The sequence below is a fragment of the Manis javanica genome, chromosome 1 (assembly GCF_040802235.1).
Source record: "Manis javanica isolate MJ-LG chromosome 1, MJ_LKY, whole genome shotgun sequence".
Classification (NCBI taxonomy): domain Eukaryota; kingdom Metazoa; phylum Chordata; class Mammalia; order Pholidota; family Manidae; genus Manis; species Manis javanica.
In genome coordinates this window covers 196,367,217-196,385,642 of record NC_133156.1, presented here as the reverse complement: position 1 = coordinate 196,385,642, position 18,426 = coordinate 196,367,217, and the positions used below count along the sequence as shown (strand labels likewise).

The 18,426-nt window shown below is 36.0% G+C and overlaps 1 protein-coding gene and 1 long non-coding RNA gene across 3 annotated transcripts in view; one reads left to right on the top strand and one right to left on the bottom strand.

The window, feature by feature from the left end:
* The window catches only part of LOC118972764 (uncharacterized), a 294,258-nt gene that overhangs the window by 263,719 nt on the left and 12,113 nt on the right, over positions 1-18,426 (top strand). The window lies entirely within an intron of this gene.
* EFEMP1 (EGF containing fibulin extracellular matrix protein 1) overlaps positions 1-18,426 on the bottom strand; it is a 58,907-nt gene that overhangs the window by 30,849 nt on the left and 9,632 nt on the right. The gene's annotated exons all lie outside the window — the stretch shown is intronic.

Below are 18,426 nucleotides of genomic sequence, written 5' to 3'. Positions count from 1 at the left end.
CACATTTAACCATATGTGGAGGTAGAATTTTCATTATGTCACTCCTCACTCAAAGTCTTTCTCTAGTTATGACATTACTAAATCCAAATGGCTTAACTGAGGGTTCCATATAAACAGTTCTCCAATGACTTTTCCTATTTTGTTTCCTGTTACTCCCCTTTTTAGCCCCCCTTTCTCTCACCCCAAACAGCAACACAATACGAGAACCATTATTCTGTATAGAAGTCATGTATGAAGCCAAGCCTGCCCTTTCTTTTTTCAGGATTATTCACATCCTTCATGACTCAGATCACATTCACTCCCTTCACAACCTGTTATAAGCACCGCCCACTTCCACAAAACCTGATATTGCACAACTAATCCTTCCTTTGGACTCCTCCAGTGCTTTTTGGTAACCACCATCTGCCAAAGACTTTCATGGGGACTGAGACTTTCAGCTAAGGTTCTGTTGACTTGAGTTGTTGAGTTTAATTATTTGTATCGTTTAATTTTAAAAAATAACCTTATTTTACTTCTTTAGACAGACTGAAAAGTCCTTGCAAGGAATGTGGTGTGTCTGGGCTTGAGTACAGTTTGAATACATTAAATGAGTGCATCAGTGTCTGAACTGATGAATAAATGACTAAGAATTGAACAATGAATGCATGAATGGTACAGATTTCAGCATGTACATGAAAAAATACATCCTAAATTTACACTAGCAATTTGGGGTCTGGTGAAGGAAAGAAAAGTAGAGTTCTTAAAAGCCAAGGCTCTTGATATTTAAGTTATCCTTTAATGCCTACAAGGCAAAAAGTAGTGGGTCCAGCAAGAAAGGCCAGAAACAGGCTCTTTTGGCTCCATAATCCTTCAGTTGAGCTCTGAATGTTTGGGAATTTAAGATCAGCATGAAGTTATGGTGACAACTCGGTCAGACAATGTTCCCCTGTCCTTGTACTAAAGGAGGACAGTGACCTCATTTTTTTGAAGTGGACTCTCCTCCCAAGCATTTGAGGACTACTTCTCTGAAAGAAGAAATGAAGTGCAAAATAGGAACAGGACAGAAACAGTCTTACTCAGAGAGCATGCATGAGTTCTGGTGGGAAAAGTCATTGCTGGGCTTGATAATTTTTTTTCTTCTGAACCTTTGAAAAAAGATCAACTCTGGTTTCAGTTTAATTTTTTTTTCAAAAGAAATCTACAAGGCCACTTCAAATTTGTTCCAGATGGATTTAGTCATAGAATGATTGATTATCCACTCAGCTGTGAGCTATGTGGTTAAGCTCTGAAACCTACAACAAACTGGTTTGGAGCTGTGTTTCATGGTAAGTGGCAGAAAGGATAATCCTTAAACTGTCATTTTAGAATTAGTGATGAGGAAAGAGGAATTTAGTGGGGCTACTTATGTCAAGAGAATGTATTAGCAAGTGGATGGCTGAATATGAGAAAATCTTATGAGTGTACTACTTTTTTCCCCTTGGACTTCAGGGTAAGGGGAAGCAGATCTGACTGGGAGCCCCAGTGAGGGCTGCCCCAACTCTCATTGCCTACGTCATGGACTAGACCAGACTCCCCAGGATGCTCCAGGCCTGAGGCCAGAGGCTGGCCTCTACCTGTCTGCCAGGACACCCATTTATCCTACTACCCTTTAACGAGCCCACAGAGGTTTTTATTATTGGCATCAGAGACACCTGGGCAAAACCTGGAAAATAATTCTGGGAGAGAGTGAACCAAGGAGAAAATGTACTGTACTCCATACAGAGATGCATTATGCACTTTAAAAAGTAATTTAAGAACATCTGGCCCATTTCCATCTTCCTTAGGGGGAAAAAAAACCTTTCCTTTGGATTTTAGTTATTTCTTTTGACAGCTGCATTAGCCCCTCTCTCTTTTCTTTCTCTCTGGTTAATTCACAATCTGGCTACTGGAATATTCTTCTAGGGGAGACTGGATATGGCTGGTAGCTTTTCCTACATATCACCATCTGATTTTCCAGGTCCTCCTGTACATTGTTCCATTTCTGTTTTTGCTTATTATCTATTCTTTTTTCCTCTCGGAGTGCTATTCTATCTCAGTATTCTTGTTGAAAAACAAGTGACTATTCTGCCTCTTCAAGATAGCTACTCCTTAGAACCCCAAGAAAGGAGGCGTTGGATTTTATGGCTTTTGAATTTTTAAAATCAAAGGATACAGGCATAATTATTTAGGAGTGGTTTTGGAAAAGATTGATAGCATTTTATAAGTTCCAAGTCCATGAAGAGGAGAAGGGTACATTCATTCAAAAGGAGCTGTTAGAAATAGGGATGTTCTTCTTATGGACAGCACTCTGTCTGTTTCAACCACACCCATCAGGCTGTATATCTGAATGAGTCGTCTAGTTTCCTGCTCTGCTGAGGAGGTAGGTGCATTTTCCTTTTTAGCTCAAATTTTGCTTTGAAACCATTTTAAAACTCTAGTTTGAACTCTACTGGTTTTGTTGGAATCAACTCAGGGAATTTTCATTATAGATGTGGTAGGCAGCTTCTGAAATGGCTCCCAATGATTCTGGACTCCTGACATTCATTTATTTGAATGTGGGCTGGATTTAGTGACTTGTTTCTAATGAACAAAGTATGGCAAAAGTGATGGTAGTTAACGTCAGTAACTAAGATACAAAAGACTGTGACTTCAGTATTATTAGCACTCTCCTTCTTGCTGGTACCTTCTCTTGTCTCCTCATTTGCTTAAATCTGATGAAGGCCACCATGTCGTGAGATGCTCATGGAGAGATGTATGTGGCAGGATTAAGGAATGGAGGCAGGAAGCGAATCCTGCCAACAACCACTAGTGAATGTGTTAGGAAGTGGATTCTTCTTCCCAGGAAAGCCTGGAGACAACTGCAGCCTTGTGAAAGACCCAAGATGGAGACTCAGCTAAGAAGCCGCACCTTGATTCCTGACCCAGAGAAACTGTGAGATAATGAATATTCACTGTTTTAACCCACTAAATTTTAGGGTGATATGTATGGCAACAGATAACTAGTACATAGACTCTAACTTCTGGTGTCTATGTGGTGGATAATAATGCATAAGCTCAGGAAAGACTGATTTTTGGTTGTAAGCCTGGTTTTAGTGTGAGACTGAAAAGAATCCCAAAATGTGAAATGAATAAACTTGTAGACTTTAAACAGATTGTTCTTTGCTGAAAGGTACTCAGGAAGGCAGGAAATCTTAATTCAAAAACAAGAAAATAACAAAGACCCTGTAACATTTAGTGTTGGCACCTTTATGTTTTAAAGGGGTTTATATGAATAACATGCAATAAATATATTAACTATAAACCAAAATAAATATAACTCCTTTCCAAGCTAGGGTTGTAATGGAATCCTGGTTCATGACATGAACTACAATAATTACCCATGTCAGTGGCTGGGGAAAAGACTGCAGCGATCTAGCTTTTAAAGCTTCAGTGATTTGGTCCAGACTTTAGCAAACAACCAGTACTGGGTGTGAAATGTTTTGTCAATAAAGCTTCAAGTCATTAGAACTGTCTGGATTTTGTTTCTGAGTCATTAATGCTATTATAATCACAGAATGCACCTGCATTCTTCCCAGGGCAGATTTTAACTTGCTCTGGTATGTTTTCCTGACAAAAGTGCCATCTGAAAGGCAAAGAACACCTATCAATAGAAACAGTTTAAATGCCAGGCGTGTATCAGTCAAGAACAACTAGTAACCACACTTTCAAGGCTTGTAAGCTAGACAGAAGTGTACTCTGTCTCTTTTACCCTCTCTCCTTTTAAGATTATTTTGAATAAACAGCTGGAAAGGATAACTCTTAATTCTAACAGACAAGAAAACTGAGGCCCAGAGAGGTTAACTGATTTAATACAGTTGGAGTCACTTTGGGAAAGACCCAGATGGAAACCTTTATCTCTTGCTGAGTTTCATGGGTTTTATATTGCTCTTTACTGCCAAAGACTACTTTCTGTGATCCTCCTGAGCATTCAAGCGTAAGAACACTCCACTACAGGAGAAAATTCTATTAATTAGTAACTAAGGGAAGTATCTATTTATTACAGCTGTAGCTGTTACAATGGCATTTATATTGGAGGAATTGAGTAACCACAGGAGAAAAATATCTTTTTGAGAAAAAATACCCACCACATACAAATACTATTTTAGTTAAAATATGCCACATTTTGCTAACTGCAGAAAATAATGAATGAAAAATCACTAGACACATCAGCTTGATGAGAAGCACAAACTGTCATCTATTGGAAGACAGGCTCTGTAAATATTAACAAAATTTGGGAGCTTATTAGAAAGTAGGTCTCACCCCAGATATAATGAATCAGAATCTTCATTTTAATAGGATCCCCAGGTAATTTGTGTGTTAACTAAGGTTAAGAAGCACTGTTTTAACACATATAGCATTTAGAAGATTCTCAAAAACATATTAGACAATTGAATTCCAAATTTAAAGACTGCCTTAGCTAATTTTATACAAATAGCAAAACTAATTTACTCAGGTGTCACCTTCCCCCAATCAATCTTTTTGAGGAAAATATGAATTTATACATAATATACATAGGTGGAAAGTTGGTAATTGGTATTCCATTTTATGAGATAGCTCAGCAGAACCTGTTTTTGATTGGTGTAGTCTTATGCTTGCTCATTGGCCTCTACTCTCCTATCCTGCTCTCTACCAGTTCCATTCTACATCTCTTTTTTCTCCTTCTCATTTCTTAGAGCTGCTCCTTTCTCCCAAGGTAAGAGAAGTTTCCTGGAACAGAAGGATATGGCTCACCTGTTGACTTACCTTGCTTTTTTTCTCCACAAATATGTAAACACAGTCCTGGACTCCACTCTGACAGATGGTCACTGATTATTTTGCTTTTTCCTTAGATGACTGATTTTCATATTGAGTGATATGTGGTGATGGTAGGCGATGTTATGGGGAGAGTGTCACTACTATCTGAGTAACTCAGAAGAGGAGCCATGGAAGTCCGTAGCTGGCCTCACTGTCTCAGCCTAATATGTGGTATATATATTTAAAATTGATCAATGGGCAAGCAGCACTTTAAGTCATGAATTTTCAGCAACTGCAGTTAACAGGTTGTGATCTTTTTGGTTAAGAGATCAAAAGAGAAAAGAAATTATTTCTTCTCCTTTAAGGGAAAGTGGTGTTTTCTTTCTGCTGAGTAACAGAGTTGATGGTAACAGTGCTGTGTCATCTATTAGAATAATTTGAACACGTAGCTCTCTAAATCAACTGTGAAGTCTTGGTCTGAATTTGAATCTGCACTGATTCTTCTTTTCCTAATTGTAGATCTACACTGAGGAATAGGCAGGCCCATTGCCTGCAGTTAGTTTTACCTACTTCTTAGGACTTTTACTTGATTTTTTAAGCTCTTGAGAAAACTTAAAACACCGTTCATATTTAATCAAATAATTCATGCCATCTTCCTTATTGAGTCTTCTTTATTTTCCCTTGTCACTATAAACTGTTTCCTTAATATGAGATCAGAAACTGTATTTTACCAAGAAAAATAGGTTTAAGACCATTTTGTAATAGATTAATAATACATTTGGTAATGTGTAATTCTGCCTACTCCTAACTTTGGTATTATGATCAGATTTTCCAGTGATTCTTTAAAACTCTCTATTAGAACCCTAACCTGGTTTGTGGTCAGGTTTTTACAATGACAACTAAATAGTCCAAGCTCTTTCTCTAACAGAATAATATTCTGATAGTCTATTTGGGATATTAACCATCTGTGATACCTTGGTTTATTGGAAACTATTGCTTTGCATGCTACACAATTCATTTTTCTGCTTAAACTGAAAAATCAATGAGATTTTTTAATTTTATTTGGAACTGAACTGCAATTTACAATGGCTTTGCTATTTATCATTTTTTTAGCAGAATGAGCTATTCACTAAATAATCTTTCAAGGTTTTCCAGAACTATCATTAGCTGCTTAAATTGCACCACAAATACATTTCCGTCTTTCATTTAGCTTCTTTTTTATCATTAGTTTTTTTTTCAATTGCTAAAGAAGGGAGGTCATGCAATTGAAGTTCAGAACAAACCTGGCATCTTTACCAGCTTGGGTGGGAGGACATTTTTCTCTGGCTTCCTCCCTGGATTAGCATTCTTTTGACCAGGTCATGAACTATTTTTACAGAAAGGCCTACAGCTTTTACTGGGGAGTTTTATTAATCACAAATGACTGAAATTTTCTGCCTTGCTTGTTGAGTGGAGTTTTATTCTGTGCTACCTCCGACTATATAATTTAGCAAAGTCTGAAGAATAAAAAAGCTTGGGGATTCAACATCAGTCCTAGATAAGTTATTTTCTAATCCACTCTATGATGGGCTATTGAAAAACTTTATTTTGTTAAAAATTCAGTTACTCATTATAGAACAAAAGGTGGAATACAGGTAAATCTCTAAGAAAAGATCAGTAAGGAAATAAGCAGTATGCTGCAGAAGTGTAAGACAACAGACCCTCACCTTAACACTTTTACTTTTATTTTGTTGACCCTTTCTCTACTCAAACAAAATTCTTTTTTGATTAGTGTATGTAGTAGCTGTCCAAGGTGCCCATTCTCTTGTGAGAGGTTAAACACATGAATTCAGAAAGCAGTTTCCAGTGTTGATATTGTGGGAATAATGAGAGGGGAACTGTGTTCTCAATCATTTTAGAAGCATTATCAGTTTTAATCAGTTTAATTTTGATACATGGTCCTTCCCTACCAAAAATAATGGTGTATTATATGTTTGTGTATGTGTGTGTATATGGGCATGAACTTGAGTATGAGTGTAAATAGCTGAAATAAAGTAAACCTAGGCAAGAAAGGGGTCATTTAGCCTGATTGACATGTTCCTAGGGTGTCTTTTAACAATTCCTTTTGGAGTGTCCCTTTTTTTTTCTTAGATGAGGTATCTTCCACTATCACAAACTGCTCAGGAAAGAACAGGGATAAGGAGAGAGACATTTTACAGAATAGTATCTCTCTAGGCCTCAAATTATGAAAAATAGGGATTAGAAAAAGTTTATTGGTGGATTGAATGCCAAATACCTAAATTACTCACATATATTAGGAGAATGATGAAAGTTGAACTAATTTTCTAAGAAGCCTCATCAAATCAACAACAACTTGATGGATTCAATAGCAAGTCTGAGAAACAGACTTACACTGCTCTTTGTAATTTTGGTATATTATACAATATTGAGATATTAAAGTTTATTTAGTGAATAGTAAAATGTCAAAAACAATTTAATGGCATACTTGTTTTGTGAATGTGTATAGGAGAGGAAGTCTTTTCTGCAAAATATTTCACAAGTGAATCTAACTAATCAGTGATGAACAAAATTTCTCCCCTAATCCAGGTTGTGATGAGCTGGTCTCCATGGTGGACCCTGAATAGTACTGCTTGAGTTGTTTCCCTTTTGGGGTTGAGTTCCACTCAAGGGAGTAGGATTAGATTCTTTGTAGTACACATAGCTGTTTAGAGTGCAAAATTTTTTTCAGTATAGTAATAGCAATCTATCTATTCACCAATGTTTATTAAAAACCTAGCAATCCATGATATAAAGCATAGACTGCACAATTCTTTCTTTTAAGTGGCATAAGCTTAAAAGAGAACGAGATATCTAAGACCTGCATTATTTTTATTTATTTATTTATTTTGACACTTAAAAGGAGTGATATTTAATGATTTGGAAATTGTATCTCAAAACTTTTTTTTTCTTTTTTTTCTTTTGGTATTATTAATCTATAATTACATGAAGAACATATGTTTACTAGGCTCCCTCTTTCACCAAGTCCCCCCGACATACCCCTTCACAGTCACTGTCCATAAGCATAGTAAGATGCTGTAAAATCACTACTTGTCTTCTCTGTGTTGCAGAGCCCTCCCCATGCCCCTCCCACACACTATACATGCTAATCGTAATGCCCCCTTTCTTTTTCCCCACCCTTACCCTCCTTTCCAACCCGTCCTCTCCAGTCCCTTTCCCTTTGGTAACTGTTAGTCCATTCTTGGGTTCTGTGATTCTGCTGCTGTTTTGTTCCTTCAGTTTTCCTTTGTTCGTACAATCCACACATGAGTGAAATCTTCTGGTACTTGTCTTTCTCCGCCTGGCTTATTTCACTGAGCATAATACCCTCTAGCTCCATCCATGTTGTTGCAAATGGTAGGATCTGTTTTTTTCTTATGGCTGAGTAATATTCCGTTGTGTATATGTACCACATCTTCTTTATCCATTCATCTACTGATGGACATTTAGGTTGCTTCCATATCTTGGCTATTGTAAATAGTGCAGTGATACACAAAGGGGTGCATCTGTCTGTTTCAAACTGGAGTGCTGCATTCTTAGGGTAAATTCCGAGAAGTGGAATTCCTGGGTCAAATGGTATTTCTATTTTAAGCATTTTGAGGAATGTCCATACTGCTTTCCACAATGGTTGAACTAATTTACATTCCCACCAGCAGTTTAGGAGGGTTCCCCTTTCTCCACAACCTCGCCAACATTTGTTCTTGTTTGTCTTTTCGATGATGGGGTTCTTAACTGGTTTGAGGTGATATCTCATTGTGATTTTAATTTGCATTTCTCTGATGACAAGCGATGTGGAGCATCTTTTCATGTATCTGTTGGCAATCTGAATTTCTTCTTTAGAGAACTGTCTATTCAGCAACTGCCCATTTTTTAATTGGATTATTTGCTTTTTGTTTGTTGAGGTGTGTGAACTCTTTATATATTTTGGATGTCAACCCTTTATCGGATCTGTCATTTATGAATATATTCTCCCATACTGTAGGATACCTTTTTGTTCTATTGATGGTGTCCTTTGCTGTACAGAAGCTTTTTAGCTTGATATAGTCCCACTTGTTCATTTTTGCTTTTGTTACCCTTGCCTGAGAGATACGTTCATGAAGAAGTCACTCATGATTATGTCTGAGATTTTTGCCTATGTTTTTTTCTAAGAGTTTTATGGTTTCATGACTTAGATTCAGGTCTTTGATCCATTTCAGATTTACTTTTGTGTGTGGGGTTAGAGAGTGATCCAGTTTCATTCTCTTACATGTAGCTGTCCAGTTTTGCCAGCACCATCTGTTGAAGAGACTGTCATTTCCCCATTGTATGTCCATGGCTCCTTTATTGTATATTAATTGGCCATATATGTTTGGGTTAATGTTTGGAGTCTCTATTCTGTTCCACTGGTCTGTGGATCTATTCTTGTGCCAGTACCAAATTGTCTTCATTACTGTGGCTTTGTAGTAGAGCTTGAAGTTGGGGAGTGAGATCCCCCCAACTTTATACTTCCTTCTCAGGATTTCTTTGGCTATTCAAGGTCTTTGGTGGTTCATTTGAATTTTTGAACTATTTGTTCCAGTTCATTGAAGAATGCTGTTGCTAATTTATAGGGATTGCACTGAATCTGTATATTGCTTTAGGTAGGATGGCCATTTTGATGATATTAATTCTTCCTATCCAGGAGCATGTGATGAGTTTCCATTTGTAAGTGTCCTCTTTAATTTCTCTTAAGAGTGTCTTGTAGTTTTTAGGGTATAGGTCTTTCACTTCCTTGGTTAGGTTTATTCCTAGGTATTTTATTCTTTTTGATGCTATTGTGAATGGAATTCTTTTCCTGATTTTTCTTTCTATTAGTTCATTGTTAGTGTATAGGAAAGCCACAAATTTCTGTGTGTTAATTTTGTATCCTGCAACTTTGCTGAATTCCGATATTAGCTCTAGTAGTTTTGGAGTGGAGTCTTTAGGGTTTTTTATGTGCAATATCATGTCATCTGCAAATAGTGACAGTTTGACTTCTTCTTTACCAATCTGGATTCCTTGTATTTCTTTGTTTTGTCTAATTGGTGTGCCTGGGACCTCCAGTACTATGTTGAATAACAGTGTGCAGAGTGGGCATCCCTGTCTTGTTCCCGATCTCAGAGGAAAAGCTTTCAGCTTCTCGCTGTTCAGTATGATGTTGGCTGTGGGTTTATCATATATGACCTTTATTATGTTGAGGTACTTGCCCTCTATACCCATTTTGTTGAGAGTTTTTATCATGAATGGATGTTGAATTTTGTCAAATGCTTTTTCAGCATCTATGGAGATGATCATGCGGTTTTTTGTCCTTCTTTTTGTTGATGTGGTGGATGATATTGACGGATTTTCCAATGTTGTACCATCCTTGCATCCCTGGGATGAATCCCACTTGGTCATGGTATATGATCCTTTTGATGTATTTTTTAATTCGGTTTGCTAATATTTTGTTGAGAATTTTTGCATCTATGTTCATCAGGGATATTGATCTGTAGTGTTCTTTTTTGGTGGGGTCTTTGCCTGGTTTTGGTATTAGGGTGATGCTGGCTTCATAGAATGAGTTTGGGAGTATTCCTTTCTCTTCTATTTTTTGGAAAACTTTAAGGAGAATGGGTATTATGTCTTTTCTGTATGTCTAATAAAATTCCAAGGTAAATCTGTCTGGCCCGGGGGTTTTGTTCTTGGGTAGTTTTTTGTACTGCTTCAATTTCCTTGCTGGTTATTGGTCTGTTTAGATTTTCTGTTTCTTTCCGAGTCAGTCTTGGAAGGTTGTATTTTTCTAGGAAGTTGTCCATTTCTCCTAGGTTTCCCAACTTGTTAGCTTATAGGTTTTCATAGTATTCTCTAATAATTCTTTGAATTTCTGTGGGGTCTGTCGTGATTTTTCCTTTCTCGTTTCTGATTCTGTTGATGTGTGTTGACTCTCTTTTTCTCTTAATAAGTCTGGCTAGAGGCTTATCTGTTTTGTTTATTTTCTTGAAGAACCAGCTCTTGGTTTCATTGGTTTTTTCTATTGCTTTATTCTTCTCAATTTTATTTATTTCTTCTCTGATCTTTATTATGTCCCTCCATCTGGTGACCTTAGGCCTCATTTGTTCTTCTTTTTCTAATTTCGATAATTGTGACATTAGACTATTCATTTGGGATTTTTCTTCCTTCTTTAGGTGTGCCTGGATTGCTATATACTTTCCTCTTAAGACTGCTTTTGCTGTGTCCCACAGAAGTTGGGGCTTTGTGTTGTTGTTGTCATTTGTTTCCATATATTGCTGGATCTCCATTTTAATTTGGTCGTTGATTCATTGATTATTTAGGAGCATGTTGTTAAGCCTCCATGTGTTTGTGAGTCTTTTTGCCTTCTTTGTACAATTTATTTCTAGTTTTATACCTTTGTGGTCTGAAAAGTTGGTTGGTAGGATTTCAATCTTTTGGAATTTACTAAGGTTCTTTTTGTGTAAGACCTCCATTATTAATGAGAAATTTGATAGCATACATAGTGTGGAAATATATCTTGTACACATATGGTACTCATAACTCATTTTCAAGGATGATTTTAGAACTCAGAGTAAACTTTAAGCTGAGTTCTCTGATGATGAAAAACCACTCATTTATTCAAACAAACACACATAAAACATTTTCTCAGTGCCTACTCAAAAACAAGTAAAGCAGGGGACAGTTCAGGCAACTATGTAGACAGAAATGGAGGTGAATATTATGTTTTGCTGGGGATGGAACCAGCACACATGTTTATGTACAATGGTTCAGCATCATGTGCAATTTCTGATTTGGTCTTCCTCCATGTACCCCCATCCCTTATCTCGTTGGCTTTACTATCAGCACCACAATGCTTCTGGGGGACTCTCCTGGGAAACCATTCTACGATAGAAGGAACAGACATAATGCCACTTCTCTCCTGTTCTGCTTGGCTACAGGATGGTTACTTCCTTAGGTCTGATCAATTTTAATTGTGATACTGCCTGGTTACCCTTGACTAGTATATATGTACAATTATTTTAAATGCAGCTCAAGTTGTAGAATTTTATTTAGCCCAGATTTCAAGTTTTTAGTCTGTTCCATTCATATAACATTGATTCACTGTGTCTCTTTTTTAATTATGGTCATACAAAATTGACAGCAATAGGCTACCCATGCTGCTGCCAGTGTCTTGGCACTCAGCCTTCCTTTCATGTTATTTCTTCACTTCATCTTTATTAAATGTTTACAAATCATTTACGTTCAAGCTACAAGTGTGCAATTGTGGCTAAATGCATGCAATGGCAACTGTATTTTTTTCTGCCAATATTGGAATGTAGTTTTCTTGATCAGTTTTATTTCTGAGTGTGCAATTTGCAGTTACCTCCTAGGAAATGAAGCATGCTAATTAATTTCAGATGTGGCATGAATTACTTATTTGTACATTCGTGCAAAGGCAAACACATTTGGGATAAATTTCAAAGAATAAAATTGTGTCAATAATTCAGCAAGTGCAAAGGAAGGCAATCCTTACAAATGGGGCAACTTGTTGATTTCAAAGAATATAGTTTGAGACTTACTGCTGGAGAAAGGTATAATGAGCCAGTGTACATTCCTGAAGTTACCCAGGCTTGCAATTCTATTCTACTCTGCTTCTTTTTGCTTCTTTGGGAAGACGGAAATTCATTCCACAGATTAAGTGTTAACTAGTTTGAACAAGGATCGCCTCCTCTCTGATGGGAAGTAAATCTTTGATCAAATTTAAATTGAATAGATGACAGTTATGTAAATATTGTTCTAATATCTGATGATATTCACAGAGCCTAAATATAATGAGATATCATTTGTGCATCTGGTATTGGAAAGATCTCCAATCACTTTGGTAACTGAAAGCTGCTTTAAGGCCAAAGTCAGAGTCAACCTCCTCCTTTTTTGTGACTCTCCATGAACTGAACCTCCAAACAGCATTGCCTCATCTCACAAGTTTTTGCCATAAGCATAAGTGAGATGTCTGTAGAAGGTGTGGGTATCTCTTAGCACCAATCATTACCATGCCAGAACATTATTTAGAGTTTCACCTGCTGACAATATAAGTTACAGAATTTCACATTTGGTTTATAGAACAATGCAAGGTCTCTTAGATGGCTCCTTTTTCTCTAGATGTCACATATCATGTCCTTGGTTCAAAGATATAGTCCTAAACAGGACTCGTGACCATTCATGTTTAAGGATCAGAGTACTGGTGATGACAATAAGAAAGGTAAGAGAAGTAAAATGGAAATACTATTCTATCCTAGAGAAAAAAATGTATGTTTTTGATGTTTTCTTTTCACTACTTCCCATTTCACATGCAAAGAATTATGACTCTGGCCTCTGATTTTTGTAGCTGAAAGCAGCTTCCTGAAGTTAAGATTAATTTAGGGCATTGGTTTTGAAACTTGAACAGGCATCAGAATCGTGGGATTGTTAAAACAGATTGCTGTGCCCCATCCCCAGGCTTTCGGGATCAGTAGGAAGTCTGATGCCGCCCAGGAATTAGCATTCCTAATGAGTTACTGGATGATGATAATGCTTCAGGTCTGGGGACACATTTTGGGAATTACTGATTATATAGCTTAGTCTTTTGTTGCAGAAGAATGATCATACTGACCTCTTCCATCCTTCCACCTCAAATAGTTGCCATTAAATTTTATGAAGGAATTTTATGGACTGTGCATGAATCAGATACATATACCATTGTTCACAAATGTATTTTAAATAAGAGCCTTAAATACTAGAAATTTGATGACTACCATATTTGGAAAAGTAAATTATGAAACCGTGCTAGATTTTTCAAGAGTAAATCAATCACTTGTATTATACTCCATAAGCTTATTTAAAAAGTAATTAACTTTTACCTATAAACTCAACTCCTATTCATTTATTTGGCCTCAGAGAATTTTCCAGTACTCAAAGGTAATTAACTAAAAACAATGAAAAACTGTAAACAGGGTAAATAGGCATTTTACTTTCTGTTTCAAAAATATGTGTTTCTATTAATATCATAATTTACTCAGTTATAGTCTTTCTTTTGCAAAATATCCATTTTCTGAGATCAAAGCTTTTCCCTGGGCTATATAATTATATGTTACAAAAATTAGGTATTTCCTACCAAATCTAACCAAAGCAACCAGAGACCCAAATGAGATTAGTGAGGATCAACTAAATAGTAGTGTTTGAAAGTTGTTTGGTAATGACAATGCCAGGTATGTTAAAATACTTAGATTACACTATAATTTATAAATCGTCTTCGGGTCTGAGATAATTTAGGTTTCAAATGAAAGAAGTCAAAGAAAGACATCCCTAGCATCTGAGAATGTGTACATGTTAGTTCAAATTTCTCTTTTTTAAAGTAGATGTATAGATAATAACTTCTTTCCTTTTCAAAATAGTATTATAGTTATCCTATGTTAATAAAGAAATGTTCAGGTAATAAATGGTCCCCAAGAGTGTAGAGATTTTTTTAATGCTGAGTATGATTTTTTTGTTTCTTTAGACTTTAAAAAAAAGCAATTTTTTCTTTTTAAGCTTTTGAGTTTCTTCTGCATCACAGGTAATGATAAAATATAAATCACATAATTTAAAATACAGGTGGAAATTTAAAAAACGTAAAAATTTTGGCAAACCAAACTTTATAGATGAAGCATAGTATTTAATTTGGTTGCATGGTAAATTTTTTTCCCAGCAGAAAAGTGGAAAGATGAGCTATGGTATGACATGTATCTAGCAAGTAAATGCCAATGTCTAGGTATCCTACACATGAAAAGTCTAGAACAATGTAGAAACTAGCTTATTGACAAAATGGCAAGTGAGAACCTCCTAACAACTACAAAGAAAGGCTCTGTCTGGGTACTTAAAAATCAATGAAGTTTTGTTTTTGAAAGTTTGAAACAGTGAAAAAATAGTTTCATTGAACAAACAATGCCTTAACCTGAAAATAATGGTGCTAACATTGGAACTTTCTCACTCTTGACTGAGAGATGCAGGAGATTTGGTTATGGGTATCTTTAGGGAGATCAACCAGCCCATTTGCATTTCCAGGGATTTCTAAACTGGATTTTCAGTTTAGAAATTAGGACAGTCTCAGGTAAACAGGGACAGTTGGAAACCCTACGGTATGTTTTCATATCCCTGATTTACACCTTATATAAAGCAAACCAGGTACTGCACTTTGGTTCCATAGTTAGTTTCATTAGGCACTTTCAATCAAGTTCATTTTTTGATGGTGCAATTTCTTTAGCAACTTAGTAATGATACTTGTAAATTCTGACAGTTTATAACAGAGTTTAGTAATGGTTTAATTACCAGCTATACAAAATACTCTATGTTTAATTCTTTGAAAGTTCAATTAAGTGAGCAAATTCCTTCAAATTGGGCAATTGATACTTTCTCTTACTTGCCAGTTCCTAAATGATATTTTTCCTGCAAGAATGGGGTTCTTATAAAGTTATGTATGATTTAAGATGCCCTTTCTCAACTTCAACTAGTGATTTCTAACTCCATCTCATTTGAGGAGGATTACACAGAGACCATGACGTAAACATGTAGAAAAATAAAGTGAGCTGTGAATGGGTTATAATATATTCACCATTCATTCATCCAATTTCCTTTTGGAGCAGATGAATATCTGTTGTCTTTGAGATAGACACTATCTCATAGAGAAGCAATTAATTCATAAAACTTTATATATGCCTACATGTAGGTCATTTATGACATCAAATGAAATAATCTCCATGCAATTTTATAGCTCTCTAGGATGGCATCTATGATTTGAAATTCTCAGTGTGAAAGGCTTTCCCAGCACAGCATCATCAGTTGACAAAAATTGCTTGGAAAACTTGCTTACTGTGAATTGATGTTTGGATGTTATATTATACTTTAAACCCCTGATTTTTGCACAAAATATGAAAACTACGGATAAGTACATGAAAAGAAGTAAAAGGGTCATGTTTTCACTTAATGTTAATACATAGACAGCTGGTTAAAAATATACTTATAAAATAGAATATACTTAAAAATATCTAGTGCTATTTAAATTATTACATCTATGATTGATAGTAGTGTGTTCAAAGGCACAATTGACCTTAACACTTAAACATAGTACAGATTTCACTCATTACATAAAAAAAGTCCTTAGCTTTAGGTTGTGTAATGATAAACTGTACCTGCTGAAAAATATATGTGCAAGATAGAAATAATTTTAATACAAATAGGACTCATCTGCAGGCATTCATTTATTCCAATCCAGCAACCATGGTAAATGTGTTTGGATTTCCAGGCATAAGTATGAAACACTTGAAGGGGTGGAGACCTTTATTAAAACAGAAGGCTCCTCGAACTCTACAATGTCAGAAATATAGGTCCTTGGAGCACATTATTGTTTTAAACGGAGGTCCCCACACTTTCACATTGGTTATAAAACGTTATTTTGTGCTGCTGGCCTGGAATGAGAATGTCATACATCTGCAGGCAATTAGAAGAAGCTGGACTGCATGTTTGATTAGCTCAATAATAAACCGGCACAAGTGTGACTCGACTTTTGTTAGTCTGATTCCCTAGACAGATTATCCTGTTGTTAGCATATGAAATAACCCCTTTTATCAACAATTAAGTAAATCCACATTTATGGGCACTTTGCAAAATTGTGATGTGGGAAGAAATCCAGCTTAAGCTTTAAGTCATCCAAAAACTTTTAACCCTGCTTTCAGTGATACAGACCCCAATATCAAATTTTAGAAATTGGTTGAATAATGCAGGCCATTTTGGGTTGGAAATACCCTGTGTGCTCACAATCAGTAAGTATCTAGCATCTATCATAAGCAAGACACTTGATAGTTTTAGCTTATAACTAACAAAAATTCTCAAAGAAGTAAGAATTATAAATATTTTAATATGTGAAAAGTAACTTACTTTGTAAGGTGGTCTAAATCTTTTTAGGAAAAATTAAGTAGGATTTCATTTTTATTATTCACATTTTATTATAAAGCTTCAACTGTAACTAATGCATGTTTTAAGTCCTGAATATGTCTTATTCTAGAACTTCATCTTATTCTAGGCATCATTCTTGAATTTAACCACAATTGTTAATGATGAACTAAAACTACCTTGATAAATAATCCATTTAATTTATATGCTTTTATTTTTCTTCTAAGTGTCATTAAAACATACATATGAAGTGTGAAAAATAATTCAATATATGAAAGTCAATAAAGAAAAAAATTCGGCAAAACTTTTCAGTTTCAGGAAAAATACCACCAAATATTCTGATCTTATTTTATATTTAAATAACACAATTAAAAGTTGGTGTATTAAATAAATTCAAGATTTTAAAAATCAATTTTACTCAAGTATATGTATATAAAATAACCTCATGAAGTTATCTTGACATAATCTTTAAATTAAATATTGAAATATTAAGCAGATGCTGAAGCATTCATCATCAATATTGGAATTCTGACTCATGACAGTAACACCAAACAGATGCTAATATGATGCGCCCTCTGAAAAGTGACACCATCCCAGCATGGGTTAGCTCTTGATGTGTGGGGTACTTAAAATTTGAACACAAAATATAAAATAATAGAGGGCAGAGCATGGCGGTAGGTGTCTCTACTTCATTTATAAGCCATTTAGAATCTACTATCTCTTATACATAGAATAAAACTCAACACTGGTAAATAAGGGGAAGCGTCCAGTGGGGAGAGAGATGCGTCTTTTACTTACTGCAGGAGGTAGGTGATCCTAACTGAAACCCTTCAGTGTTGGAGGCAGGAGGGTGCTATCTTTCTCACTAAAAGCAGGTAGAAGGTAAGAACTCCTGGAGTATTTCCATTGGCCAGTGTGTACCAGGCACTTATGATATAATAAGGGGTTTACCCAGTCTGCCCCTGGCAGTGAAAAAAAGAGTCTGGGATTCTCCTATAGCCCATCTCAGTAACACAATCTTCACACAAGGCAGATCTAAAAGGGTTTGCTAAGTAGGAAAAGGGAAACAAAATCCCTTAGCACAGTTCAATTATCTAATATCTTTCACATCTTCAAAGTCCAAGATTCTTATCATTTTGCTAGCAAGAGTCTACAGCTGTTCCTAGAATACACAGCAATGTGTACTCTTGGTGAAAATAAACAGAAAAACCCAGGCAGATGGTGCTATGGTGCAAGTGATATAAGCAAAATGTGCTTAAACAAGGGCTTAAAAAGAGATATAAATGTGGGCAGGAAAGACTCCCTCAAAGGTAGCGAAAAGCAGTTCAATATCTTTATTCCCTCAGTGGGAAAAATAAGTCAGTGGCAAGTTCAGTGAAAAGAAAGCTTGAGAATCGAAAGGGGGACCTTCATGGAGTTGCTTGACAGCACAATTTCAAATTCCAAATCAATAACCTGACTGCTCCTTCTGATAGCTGTGACACTGGCCCTGCCTGCCTGGGTTTGAAGACTGGCTCTGCACTCACCACCTGGGTGACCCCTGGTTTTTAAACTTGGTTGCACACTGGAACTACATGGGGATCTTTAACAAATACTAATGGCTGGAACTATCCCCAGAGACTGTTAATTGGAGTGGGTTGTGGCTTAGATATTAAGAAGTTTTAAAGGTTCCCAAATGACTAAATATGTGCA